The 14209-nt window shown below is 40.9% G+C and overlaps 1 protein-coding gene across 1 annotated transcript in view; it reads right to left on the bottom strand.

The window, feature by feature from the left end:
* Nucleotides 1-14209, bottom strand: part of slc36a4 (solute carrier family 36 member 4) — a gene marked incomplete at its 3' end in the record, with an annotated part of 230883 nt that overhangs the window by 173494 nt on the left and 43180 nt on the right. The gene's annotated exons all lie outside the window — the stretch shown is intronic.

Genomic DNA, 14209 nt, shown 5'->3' with positions numbered 1-14209 from the left:
TTCTGTAAAATGCCACGACTCCTCCCCATCCAATGATTTTTACATGAATACATTTTGAGTGTTCAAATTATTGAAAGATGTATTTATTTCTAACTGTACAAAACTGGTCAAAAAACATATAACCAGTAAAGGAGGAATGATTACAGTTACAGTTACTTTCGCTGGCTGGTTTGTAGCTGCTCCGGTAGTGGGCCAATCGCACGTCTCATTTAGGAGTGGTCCAGAGCTGTCCTAGCCAATTAGGAGTTCCCTGCAGGTGGCATTCACAGCTTGACACATGGCCGTTATGGTCGATGCTTTGCACAGATAAGATCATTAACAAAACAAAATCTCTTAATATATTGATAAGCCGTTGAAGATTCCTGCATTTTCTGCAGAAACAAAAGTTATTGTAAAATTATGTTTTAGGGCAACAGTGAACATGCAACTGTGGTGATTTAGGGCCATCACAGCCCATCACAGTACCAGGGCTAGAAGGGTGATAAGAAGATTTATTCATTTTTCTGCTGCCCTAATGTCAAAAACCAAATGTATTTATACAAACGGATGGTTTCCCTGGAGTTGTAGGTGTCATAGATGGCATGGAGATCCTTGACCCTTCCGAGACGAGTGCGCAAACTGTTCACTCTCATCAATTCTCTCAGCTATCATTAAATCGATGTGAAACTAAACAATTCATCAAAATATTGACAATTCTTTTGTGTTAAACTTAATATTCCAACAACAACTACATGAGACTGAGCTGGTTTAACCCAGGTGAGGCCTAGCTTCTTGTATTCAGATATATCCTGATTGTTTCAGAAATGTAATTGCGGACACATCTAGAATTAACATGCCTCTGAATGACGTCCTGAGAGACCACTTGTTATCCCATTTTGTTTCCCTGCTTGATATGCAAATCACTGCACGGTTGTATTTCCACCGTAAGGTGTTTTTTTTTTGGCCATTGCTGCCATGTTTGGCTGTTGATTGTGATATGAATCATCAAGTTTACTTGGAATTAAATAGTCACATCAAATATTGTAGCCAATGTTGAATGACTTCATAAGAATTGAGTAGCTTGTTGACTGCCAACCTAGTAAGTTGCGGAGACAATCACTTGATAGTGATTTCTATGAATGGCTGCTGTCATGTATTTGGTTTTTGGTTTTGATGTACATATTAACCATTGTTGATTAAGTTGAGCAGTATTATTTAAAGTTGTATCTTTTTAATGAATATGTACTTCCCCCTACACAGATGACAAATGCATTAATTGAATGTGGTAAGGGGCACATGTGGTAACGGGTACCGTGTGTTCACACTACACAAACAAGTGGCGCGTAGTCTGCGGAAAAAGTTCTGTCACACGACTTCCATGGCACCAAATGTGTTCCATGGCACCTATTAAAGCTGTGTAAAACCAACCTGCTCAGTCTGCTTTGCTCATCTCTGCATGTTGCAGTCCCACTATGGGCTCTAGCTTCTTATCCAAAGGGGAATTTGAGCTCATCACTGACATGTGTAAAAATACCGCCAAGGTAAACTAATGCTTGTTGTAGGGAAGTGATATAGCGAGCACAGCCCAGGCGCCAAACTCAAATGTGACATGTATAATATTGTATAATGTACATATAGTATAATAGTATTATTTTTCTTTGAACCTTATTCTATAGAAGTGATTTCTGGAAAAATGTGGTTTCATGCTTCTCTGATGGTCTCTGAATGTGGTTTCAGTAATCTCTAAGATTCTCAATGCATCTTGAGTACATTCACACTGGTATCATATAGCTATCAAGATCAAATGAACAAAGAATATAGTGTATCTATGTCTCTCCTAAACAGGGTATTTTAAGTGTTTTTGAAGGTGAATGAAGATTCACTTCCATTACAACTCGCTGTAAACTTGCCATTATTAGGCCTTACTGGAACAAATGGAAAAAGATTAGATTGACTGAATCATTAGGCTGAATGTTTTGATGAGTGAGGACTCCACGTGGTTTATGAAATACTGCTGAACATGGTCATGAGCAACTGGTTTTCCTGATTGCTTTCCATTAAGAGCCACTCCCCATGGAGAACTGATTTCTACCATAGTATGTCATTTTCTTTACTTGTTGTACTTGCTTCTGACTGGAAAATCTAGAGCAGTGGTATTCAAAGTTTTTTTTGCCGAGCCCCTCTCCCCAAGTACTTGACGCTTCCCCCAAAAAAAAGTACAAATAAAAAATGTGTCATATGCAAACTAATATAGTTCATAGTAATCCAAACCAGGTTGAGCAGTCACCTTCATTTGCGGCTTGTATTGCCTATTCACACAGGCTAACAGGGGCAGAAAGATTGACCTAATGCAAAAAAAAATTATAATAAAGAAAACAAATAATCTAAATCAATTATTTTCAATTAACTAATGAAAATAACAACCCCTTAACAAAAAAGAAGGCCTTTAGAATATATTTTGAGCCTTGAAATATATATCAAAGGCATATACTATATATATACAGTATATATGTGTGTGTGTATACACACACAGTATATATCTCCTGAATATACTGTATTGTATTTTCTCATGCCCCCCCTTGCAATCCCTCTGCCCCACAGTTTGAATACCACTGGTCGATAGAGAACAACATAGATGCAGTATGTAGAGAACAATCATTCATAAACCTGGATTTGATCACAGAACTGTGACTTAATCCTCACCTGCGGACAAGAGGAAAAAGGTTACAACCTGGACATCTCGACTGGGTCTGTATTATCCGATTAACAACTAGGTGTGGAAACCTCTGTCTCATTCTGACAGACCTGTAATAAACGCCTAAAAGGCACAACTCCAGACGCAATGACTGAAAATCCCCTTTGACACAACAGAACACCACAACCTTTGTGTTGATAATCTCGCCGCCCCTTTGTAAAACACACTAATAATAATACACAACGTATTGTTTGTTATTTTCACACACACACACACACACACAGACACACACAGACACACACAGACACACACACACACACCACCTCTTCCTTTGTTTCTCTCCAAAGTAACACAGAGGTGTGAACTCTCACAGACCCCCACTATGAACTGATAACACTATGTTTAAGCTACAAATGTTTCTACCCGAGTGTATTAAAACCCCGTCGTTCTGTGCCAACGGACAGCGAAGATCTCCACACCTTGGTCGCAAGATATTTCTTTCATGGATCTCTGCCACCACCAAGTGGCCGAAGATCATAAAGACTTTCCAAAACAAGTGTCGGACTAACCAAATGTGTTACATATCTCTTTCCCTCAAATTAAGTGTTGTGTTTTAATATCTTACTCTTTATATTAACAGTAGAAATATTAATTTGTTAAGCCAAGTTGTTGTTAACCATAAGTGCTGTGTTTTAATTTAATTTTCATTTAACTTATCATGCGTGATTTGTTAAAAGTATGCAATACCTGGATGTTTTCATAAATCCAGAAAAATTATTTAATTTTGGGACATAAGCTAGTTACTATACAATGTTCAATCACTTAATTGACGGTCAAATGGAGAAGTATGTGTGTGAAACATTTGTGTAAATTAGATATTTAGATAGGGAATAGAATAGATTTTTTCTTTTGTGGTTTCCTTAAAACCTTTTGGACCCACGAAGCACACTGCGAGTCCACTTTTCCTCTTTTGAATTTTACAATCACTAAATTTTTGTAAGTCAGCAACCCGATTTATCGAGTTAATAATAACTTCATAAATTCAGCCGAACAGCCAACAACGCTACTTGCGAGTTATTTTGATTGAACTATTGCTGGCTCGTTAAGCAATAGTTCAAACCAAACCACTCCTGATCCATCACAGGGATCCGATCACAACGGCGTTACAGACGTCCCAACAACCTCACCGTAGCACCACTTCCACATGCTGCCCCCTTAACGGGACTAAGGATGACCCCAAACCAAGCCGCATCTCTCCGAACCTTTGACTGTGCTACGGTGGACTTCACCCGCCGAAGCCACGGCCTCCTGGGACGGAACAGGCTATCGCTTCAAGCAGCTGTACAACACGAGGCAAGTTTAACCGGCAGAATAATCCTTCTGCCGTGCATCTGATCACTATTGGTGTATATTAGATGTAAAATCTTTAGATAAGAACTAAAAATTATATTAAATCGCCCGGTCCCTTTGGTATATCTTCAATTGCACTCTCTCCATTACTGCTCAATCAGTATTCATTCTATGTCCCAGTCAATGCTTTTCTAATTTGTTTTATTGATTTCCTACTTCCATTCTTAATAAGCCATCTCTTCATATCGTCTTTGATTTGCCAAGTATGCTAGAATAAATATATGCTTATTTTATTATTAAGGACGTTTATTTTTGATATTTACCTAAAAGTATTTACTGCGATCCCAGAAAGACAACCGAACCGCACACTTTAGGTACAAGACTCATGAATTAACTTCAATGACTAATTTACTTTAAATAAGCTCATTAGTTTCCCCCAACTAAAGCTAAAATGGGGGTGGTGCACTAAATTAGACAATTATTGATTATAAATGATTAAATATTAAAGTGTAGTGTTAATAACACTAGAAGTAGCAAAGTTTCATTGCTATAAACACACTGAAACGGAACTCCATTGTATCACTTCCAAGGTTTATCCTAGTTGCGTCCATAGCAATGTTTCCAATTTAATTTCAATGTGCATATTGACTGGTTTTCCATGTATTAGCAATATTCACAGATGTTTATAATAAAACAAAGATGAGGTCTGAAAGACAAATTTCATTTTGAGAGCGAACAGCCCACCATATCTATAAAGAATTACTACTTTATCGGTTATGGAATCTGTTACTAAGAACCCCTTCTACAAACTAAGAACCCCTTCAGAATACCTACATTTAACTCCAATAGCTGAAAGTATTATGGCTTTTTCATTACAGCTATTATAGACATATAATATAGTTAAAGATCATATATTTAATGTATAGTTAATTAATAATTACTCCATGGGGTCATTTAAAATTTCAAGAGCAACAACATAAGGTATAAAAGGTGCGCGCAGTACCAATGTTTAACAGTTGTAGAAGATTGTTAAGTCTTGGAAGGGAGGACTGTTTTACAGTTGAACATTTTACAGTCCTGTACCCCTTCAGCCATTCCACCTCCAGCTGGGTATCCCCTCTCGCACCAGGGTCAGTGCGAGAGGGGATACCCAGTAAATATTAGAGAGAGTAATTATTATTTTGTTTGCCATGGTTGTAAGCCCCAAGATTATAAGCGAGCAAGTCAAGGGAATTTAAAGGATTGGAAACAAACAATTGCATTATTTTATAAATAATACAATTAATTAATAATATGCATGCATGTTGACTGAAAGTATACGTTTTTTTACCAAAGACCTATTAATGACAATAAAAAAATCACTGACATTCAAATTAATACATCTTGCTTGCAATTATTATAGTACTCTAAAAATTAAGTTTGTTTGGAGAGCATATGGAGGTATCTGGATATAGATATTACATACCATGTAAAGCAGTGTTCTGCATGTTAAAAATCTTTCAGTCTGTGAGACTAGCAAGCCACCTGCAGCAGCATGGTAACATACGGTGCCAGCCTGGCAAACAAATTTGTTTTCAGCAACCAAATATTTTGAATGACTCAGGAGTCTGGATTCATTCCGGCACCGCATTCCACCAAAATAAACCATTTTGACTGCATTAAAGAGACCAACTTTTCTGACTCTCTCAATGTTCATCGGAAGTCATCCTTCACTCACTGTGCATTAAACCAACTGAAAGAGTCATTTAAATGTAACAACTCTTTTAAATGATTGAATCGTCAGGATAATCAAAAAGGTCAAACCTTTCATAACCAGAGGAACTTGCGTACTCTCTCTGCAAACAATCAGAGAAGACTCTCCACCGTATTCGCAGTCCAGACATTATTTCATTTGCCAGGTGATTGTGCCAGGCAAAAAGTTGTATTTCTTTTTTTTATGAAAAAAAATATCTTTGAACATTTGTGCATGTTAAATGACCTAAATCTCTTCAGGAGAAACCTTATATTCTGACCTTTCCTGTAAAGTGCATCTACATCGTCCATCCAGTGAAGTTTATCGTTGATGTGCACCGACAGAAGCAATAGGCAGGGACAGCCTTCCCATAGGGAAAACAAACACTGCTTCAGAGAAGAGTCATCAACAGAGCTAGATAGCCATAACATTGTCATGATTCTTTGTGGTGGTGGTCTAAAATTGGTGTTCTTTCTCATGCCCACTTGGGGCATCAGGGGAACATTAGCCCTGATAAGTTTCCAAGCCCTGATCGTTAACACCTCCTATAGCACACCTTAACACCTTCGTCCGGATCAAGGAATGATCCGGGCAGAGGTGGTAACATTCGCCTTTTATCCCTGTAAACCTTTGCATTGAAGAGACGAGATGTAATGAGGTCCCTGTGGACACCCAGGCCGCTTTCCTTTCTGCCTTTGGTCTTTGTTTCTTTCTTTGTACCAATTCTGCTCCACACTGGGAAACTTGTGGATGCTATTGTCTTAATAAACATTTTTATTGTATAAATATTTATATTAGCTTTACTTCTTGTCAGAGAGTGACATATTCTAAACCCTCAGCATCTGTTGTTCTTTCTCCAATCTCAAACCACCCACCCTCCAGCTCACCCAGAGTGCTGCGTTTCTGACAAGGCCTTGTTACTCCTGCCGACGCATCTACTGCTTGTAATTCCATTTTTGATTGTACAATATGGGGCAGTCTCAACAATCTACGCGAGACTGGGGCAGTGTGAAGCAACACAACACAAATAAAGGGATGGAGTCGTTATTTCTCCGGCATATTGGGTAGCAGCAATAATCTTGTGTCAAAATTGCTGATCTAAAGTGGGTAAAGTATAAGAAATCAGAATAAATGAACACACACACACACACACACACACACACACACACACACACACACACACACACACACACACACACACACACACACACACACACACACACACACACACACACACACACACACACACACACTCTTCACTACATCTCTAATGAGCCATACTTGCAAGGACAATATTGTTTTGTTAGCCAGAGACCCCCGCTGTCCAGTTGTGAACCAACCAGACAATAATTACCAGCAGCATAGAACTGAGACAGAGATGGAAATAAGAATGTGTGGCTACTCGGCCAGGAAGCAGACATAGAGGGGGTGGAATGGGGGTGAAATAGTTTATTAACTTAGGAAATTGGATACGTTCATAGCATTTTTTTTTCCTGATGCTGGCTATCTATATTTTGCCTCATGACCTACATAGCCTATGTACCAACACTGCCAGTTCACCCTTGCAGCCGTTCCCTGTTAAATGAGCTGGAGCAGATACAGTATATTGAACCAACATACTGCCTGAAGTGTGTGTGGTGTGGTGGAAGCAGTGTGGTGGTTCTATGTCACAATTTGCTCTGCCGTCTACAGAGCTGATCATATTGGCGAGGCGGGACTTTGCCAATCTACCTGGATAACGGCAACCAAGTATTATTATGGTGCTATGATGTTAACAATAGACCAGTATATATGTGAAGAAAGAGTTCACTGAATCACTGGGCACTGTGGGATGACAGGTATATCTGCCCCTTGGCTCTTTCTCCTTCAGAGTGGTTGAAGGGTGAGTGCACAAGTGGACCATAGAGGGTGTCCGGCAGAGAATAAGTGGGCTAGCCTATTCCCCCGACAGTGTGATAGAGCGAGAGTAGTGAAACATTGGATTGTTCTGAATGCTGGCTGACTTGGACTTGAGACGGCATTATGGTTGGATATTGGAATTGTGCTCTCCACAAAAAGCAGTTTTCCCCAATGAAAGACGACCCTGATGACAAAACAGGACATTTCCAGTCCCCTTTTCTCTTGTTGAATTATAGACATGGTGTGCTTTAACCTTCATCCAGATTTCAATTTGGATTACTGTGGGTAATGTCCAACAACAAAAGGGTCATAAAATAAAACATACTTGCAGATTGTCCCTCACCCATGGCCTCTTGGTTTAACTAGCCTTACCCAGCCTCACTCAATTGCGCACACAAGGGAGCGCCTCTCGCCCCAAACTTTTCTAACATGGCCGCTGGCTACCAGAGAACAGAGCCAGCTGCATCTTAGCGGGTCTTCGAGATCAAGCCAGACGCTCGCGGCGTTTTAGCGGAATGCACCAAGCTGAGTGTTTGAGACGAGTAGTTGTAGGGGTGGTGGTTTGGGGTTTTCTGAGAATCAGACTGCCTGTTTGTGTTCGGCTGGCACTCAACAGGTGGTAGAGTTAACAAGCTAACACAGCCAGCCGTCGGCAGCCCCCACCGGCCTCCGCTGCGGCCAGCAACTTGTGAGCAATTCAGGTGCATACAAAAAGAGACAGGGAGTGTGTGTGCGAGTGTGTGTGTGTGTGTGTGTGTGTGTGTGTGTGTGTGTGTGTGTGTGTGTGTGTGTGTGTGTGTTAGTGAGGGGTTGGCTGTTGAGCAGAGGTAGAGAGGAAAGTGGAGAAAGATGAGAGGAGGATGGATGATGAGAAAAATGAAATACTCCCAAAAAGGATTTGCGAGAAAGGTCACAAGATTGAGGGGAGATTGAGGGAAAAGGCCAAAACATGAATGTTTGAGTCAAACAAGTGGAAACAAGAACAGAGACTTGCGAGGGGGTGAAGGCTGAATTCCAATTCCCAATCGCGGCAGATATTGCGACTTTTAATTGCTCAAAAGTACTGACTGGTGACATTTGAAAATACTCACACTAGTCTTTGCAAATGGCAATAGCCTAATAATTATAATACATATACCTGAAAAAAAAACATCATTGTCATCAACAATAATTATGATTTTTACTTTTAAGCCAATCAGGGTATCAGTGTTTGCTGACAGCACCATAGCACCCAAAAGTCAAATAAACAATGCTTAAGTGATCACAAAATCAGGGTGATCACTAAAGCATTGTTTACGAGATTGTCAAGGTCTTGTTAAATATTGCAGTAATGACAAATGCATTTGTTTTTTAGGGCACAAGCAGGGACAAATTAAAGTAAATTTCATTAAACCAATTTCCAAATACCACAATTTTATTTTATTTTTTTACCAAAACTCATTATCCTAAGGAAACTGAAATCAATTAACTACAAAAAGAGGCCCACTATCCTCAGCTTTGTGTGTGGTTTAATTCCTTGTTTGAAAATGGGACAATGGCTATACCCATACATACATTTTATGAGTCAGTGGTTGCACTCTAGGAATAGACAGGAAGAGTCCTTCTGCTTCCCTTTTCTGGGCAGGAATACATCCAGGGAAATGTCACAAGCCAGTCCACAAATACAAACTACAGGCAATGGAGTTGTAATAGATCAGGGTTTCCCTAGCTTCACATCTCAGCTCAAATAGGGTATATGTGTCTGTGCACCGGCATGAATACACTCAAAGCTAGACCCCAGATGAACAGGAATTCATGCTGTGCAAACACATTGAAAAACATTAAGCACTCTTACTATAGTGTAATTTAACCCTCATGTGTGCAAAGGCATATTGTATAATCCTCTTCCAAGTTGACCTGAGGTCTGAAATGATTCTGGTTTAATATACTTTAGTTATCTCCTCTACCCACTCACTGCCCGGTTTGACTAATAGAAAGCCACAGGGGCTAGATGGCCGATACCATCCCTGCATTTGAATTTATGAATGATAGCCTTCACAACTGAGAAAGCCTTCAGAAGACCTCCACAAGCCCTATGAAAACCTTTTTTAAAAAGGGGTGAGGCCATCCTCTCTTCTAGGTTTTTTTTTTTCCTTCAAATTCATGAATTTACAATTGATCAGATGCTGCGAGGCTCCAGATTGAAAGTTTAATTCCAGTAGAGAAGAAACTTTGGAGAGTTCTTTGTTTTTCTGTCTAGGAGAAGAGCGGATAAGAAATCAAAGAGTGGCGTCCGTGGACTTAAAGGAGGGAGAAAATCAGGGACCCCCATAATACGCACAGACGAAAAAGTGGTCAAGACACCTAGAGCTAGAAAGAAACAAATCACACCAGCAGCCCTATTCCTCCCCCACACACAACCCACATTCAACTAAGGTCAGCACAACGGTTTAAAGAAAAGGGAACACATGGGAAGTTAGTGAAGCCAAATCTACATTTTCTCGCTCCGAAAACTAAAGGGAGCCTCCTCTCATAAAAAAAACATACAATGCCAACAGATAAACATAAACTTTAGCTTTGAATGAAAATGATTTTTATATAGAATTGTTCCTCCCAAGGTGGTGGGGTTAAGCATAATCTTGTAAAAAGTCTGCATCTGTGCATCATCGTGGATCTAGGCAGTCGAATATAATTCAAGTGTAAGTTTTCAGATTTGAAGAGAAAAAATTGATAAATATTATTGTTCAATGCTTAACTGTATGTATATATATATATACTGTATATGTGTGTATACAGGTACTCCTCACTTAACGACCGAGTTCCGTTCCTAGGACCAGGTCGTTAAGCGAATTGGTCGATAAAGGAGGACCCGCGTTATTTTATGGTAAGGAAGCGTGGCGATTGCGAATGCTAGTGTAGTGATCTTCATGCACGGAGCGTGGCTGCTTCGGACTTGTTTCTGCTTTCCTTTATATTCCTCTACACTCTCGTTTATATAACGTCCAAATACATGGAGTATTAACGCCAAAAAAAGTCGACAGCCTTGTCCACCATCTTGGGTGTGCTGTAAAACTCCACAGCTTCATTGCAACATTGTGTCACGTCCTGCCTCCTGCACACGCTACCCAGGCTCCACCCCTCGTCTCTACCAAACCTCCTGAGTATTTTCAGGAGGTGTAAATGAGTCTGACACATACAATCTCCGGTTGTGAGCTACATGTGTAAAAGCGTAAATCCGGAAAATGTCCGGACATGATTATCCGGATATTGTCTCGAGTGCATGTGTGAAAGCAGCTTTATTTATTCTTTTGGTTGTGTGGTTTTATTTTATTTATGCTTTATTTATGTAGGATATTGAAAGAAAATCACATTACAATGACTAAATATTATTAAGAATTAAAAGTTCACTGCTATTTGAAGAGGTGAATTTGCATTATTATGCTATTATATAATCATTACATCAGTGGAAAAAATGGTCTTAAAATGACAATACTATAATTTATCGCGATTATTTCTGGGACAATAATTACATTATATTACATTACATTTAGCAGACGCTTTTATCCAAAGCGACTTACAATTGTTCAATCACCGACGGCCGCAGCCATCAGGAGCAATTAGGGGTTAAGTGTCTTGCTCAAGGACACTACAGCATGCTAGCAGGAGTAGGAACCTGGGATCGAACCAGCAACCGTTAGATCACTAGACCACCAGCTCTACCGCCTGAGCTACCGTCTCCCCCCATCCCCAATGTCCAACAAAACGTAGTTATCGCGACAGTGGGGACGAGGGAGCAGGTGAAAGTCTTTCGAGCAGGAGAGCAATAATAGTAGTTGTGCGTTCGGGGATAACAGTCACACGCCCCATTAGATTATGCGCATGCTCAAATCATGGTTTTCTCCTCGCAGGCTACAATATTGCCCAATACTGCTTGAGTTCAATATTGCAATACATGTGCCAACAACGGGGTGTAGAGAACAAAAGTTCAAAATGTCTACATTTTGTTAAGACATTACTTGGCATAAAGTTCTATGTGTATATCAGGGCTTGAGTCCCGTCCCGTCATCCCGAGGACGATAGAAAATGTGTTTGGGACAAACAGAGATTTTCCCGGAAATAAAAATGACAAACTGAACCGAGCACTGACTACAACAGAGCACGTCTTCTCATGCTGTTACTATAGTTAAGTTGGGTAGCAGAGTCCTGCGGTCTGCTTGGCTAACGGAGCTAATGGCTCACGGAGCTAATCGAGCTAACAGCTAACAGCGCTCATAGAGCTAACAGAGCTAACAGCTAACGGAGCAGAGATTCTGTTCAGAGGAAAAGTGTCCTCCCATCAAAAGGGCAATGGAGCTCAGCTGATTTCTTTGCCAAGTGGTTTGTGTCCGTTGATTTCCATTCAGAATCACCGTCCAAAATAAGCAGCGGAGCTTTCCCTTTTAAGTCCAAGCAAAGCTCAGGCAGAGATCAAAGTCATGGAAATCCTCCCTGACCTCCCCATACAAAATGAGGCTATTTATAAAATGTACAAATAACCCTCAGAAAAAGACAAGATGTGGGTTTTTCCTCAATCCCATGCAGTGCTCTTTAAAAAAAGATGAGAACAGCTCTTCGTCCCAAACGCTACCTTTTGGTTTATCCTGATGCGGCCCCTGTTTCTTCCGCTCTTGCATATTTATCTGTTCTTTGGCCTCCACCAAAATACCTGAGCTGCTTTCCAAGTCATTTTCTTTTTTTATTTCCCCTCGCCATCAGTCGCCTTAAGGACTCTTCGCTTTTCAGTCTTCACCTTGTTTCTGTGTCTGCCCCTCTGGAGACAGCAGAGCGCTTGGACAAATTCGCCATGAAGGGTTTTCAGTAGCTGCCCTGGGCAACCTGCCATCCGAGCTCTGGATGGTAAGTCAGAGGCAAGTTGGAGAAACGTTTGGTGCATGAAAGTTTTCTCATCTCCCATAATTTTGCTTGGATCTCTTTGTTGAATGTTGCTTTTTGTACCTCTAATTTTGACATTGATGTTTTTACACTGTGTACTCTACGACTTGTCTTGCCCTGAAGGACAAATTGGAATTTGGACAACATTAGCTAAGCTATTAAAACGATTAAGACAATACATCGCCAAGGTCATAGAACACTACAGTCCACCTTAATAGTCCTGCTTTAACCTCTGGCAGTCAGACAGCTAACTGGCAAGCCTAGCCATGGCAATTAAAGCCAGCAGAGTGGCAATTACACGAGGGAAATAAAGCTGAGTATGGTGGTTTGTCAAGCACAGCTTGCTATAAAAATCCACAGACTGGAAGAAGAAGTTGAGAGTTGGAGAAGTAAAAGCAAGTTTTTTGAAGGGACATTGGTCACACCTTTAATGCTGACGCAAACTCCTGCTTGTAAAACGGACCTTTCAAGTTGCTTTTGCAAGGTGTCATTAGTGCTATGGTTAGGGTATTTCTGATGGATTGTCCCCCAAATCAGTCTACCATGAAAATGACCCAGTCCCCCCCTTCCACCCAGATCACGTCATTAAGGGCAATTGCAGCCATTCCCCTCCAAAGTGCAGGGCAAAGTCCACATCTCTCAACAAAGAGTTGAGAGATGACTGGGCTGAAGACTGGGGTGCAAACGTTTAGCCTGGGGGGACTTTTTTTTTATTTGGAGTCACATGAAAGGGAACAAAAATAAAAATAAAATAAAAATGTTTATTCCCCAATCAGGGCCCCAGAGGACATGTGCTTTCGCCTGGCTCTCTCCCTGACCCGCTTATCTGATGGGAGTGGTGTGCCGATCACACGGCCCTGGCGGATAATTATCCTGTCAGCGTGACTGAGGAATCCACAAGCGTGTTTGTGGATCACTCCAGCAGCGGAGGAAGAAAACAGGGCGGAGCGGGGATGAAAGGGAACGGAACTTTAATGGCAGGGTTCCACAATCTGTACCTCCGCCTCCCTCTCTTTGCCCTCACTGCTCAAATATCTGTCTTTCCCTGGCCTCCTCTTTCTCTCTCTCCTCTTTCTGTCGCTGTCGCTCTCCCCTCGTGCTGACATAACAGAGATGTACTGATCCAGGACTGGCTCGGCTGCTTATGTCTGTGTGCGTGTGTGTGTGTGTGTGTGTGTTGGGTCACTGCAGCTGACGGCCGCCTCTCTCTGTCCGCCTTCTGATTAATGGCGGAGGGGCGGAGAGTGAGCACTCCTATGCCCCTCAGTCAATATGCCCCAGTACTGGCTCATACATCATTCTGCCTGCAACCAAAACACAACCACACACACAACGCAGTCTTATCTCCAGGACAGCCTCTGCAGACTAACCTGGAGACACAAACTAAGAGTCTCAAGGAGCTTAGGGTTAGCTTAGCTTCATGATAGAACTTTTTGGAGTTCTTTCACTCGCTCACCTTCATTTTGACTTTATTTAGCTTCTTCCCCCACAATTTGACCATTCACACACATTGAAGTCAAACATAGTCATCATAGTTCTTATATACACACATTATATTATAGTAAATTGATTCTATATTTATATATAGTATTTTTTCCTAATTAGGGGTCTACACTCAGCTCGGTTCTTTCTTAAGGTCATTT

Source organism: Zeus faber (genome assembly GCF_960531495.2).
Source record: "Zeus faber genome assembly, chromosome: 9".
Classification (NCBI taxonomy): domain Eukaryota; kingdom Metazoa; phylum Chordata; class Actinopteri; order Zeiformes; family Zeidae; genus Zeus; species Zeus faber.
The sequence above is the reverse complement of the archived record's forward strand: the minus strand, read 5'-3'. Positions and strand labels throughout refer to the sequence as shown.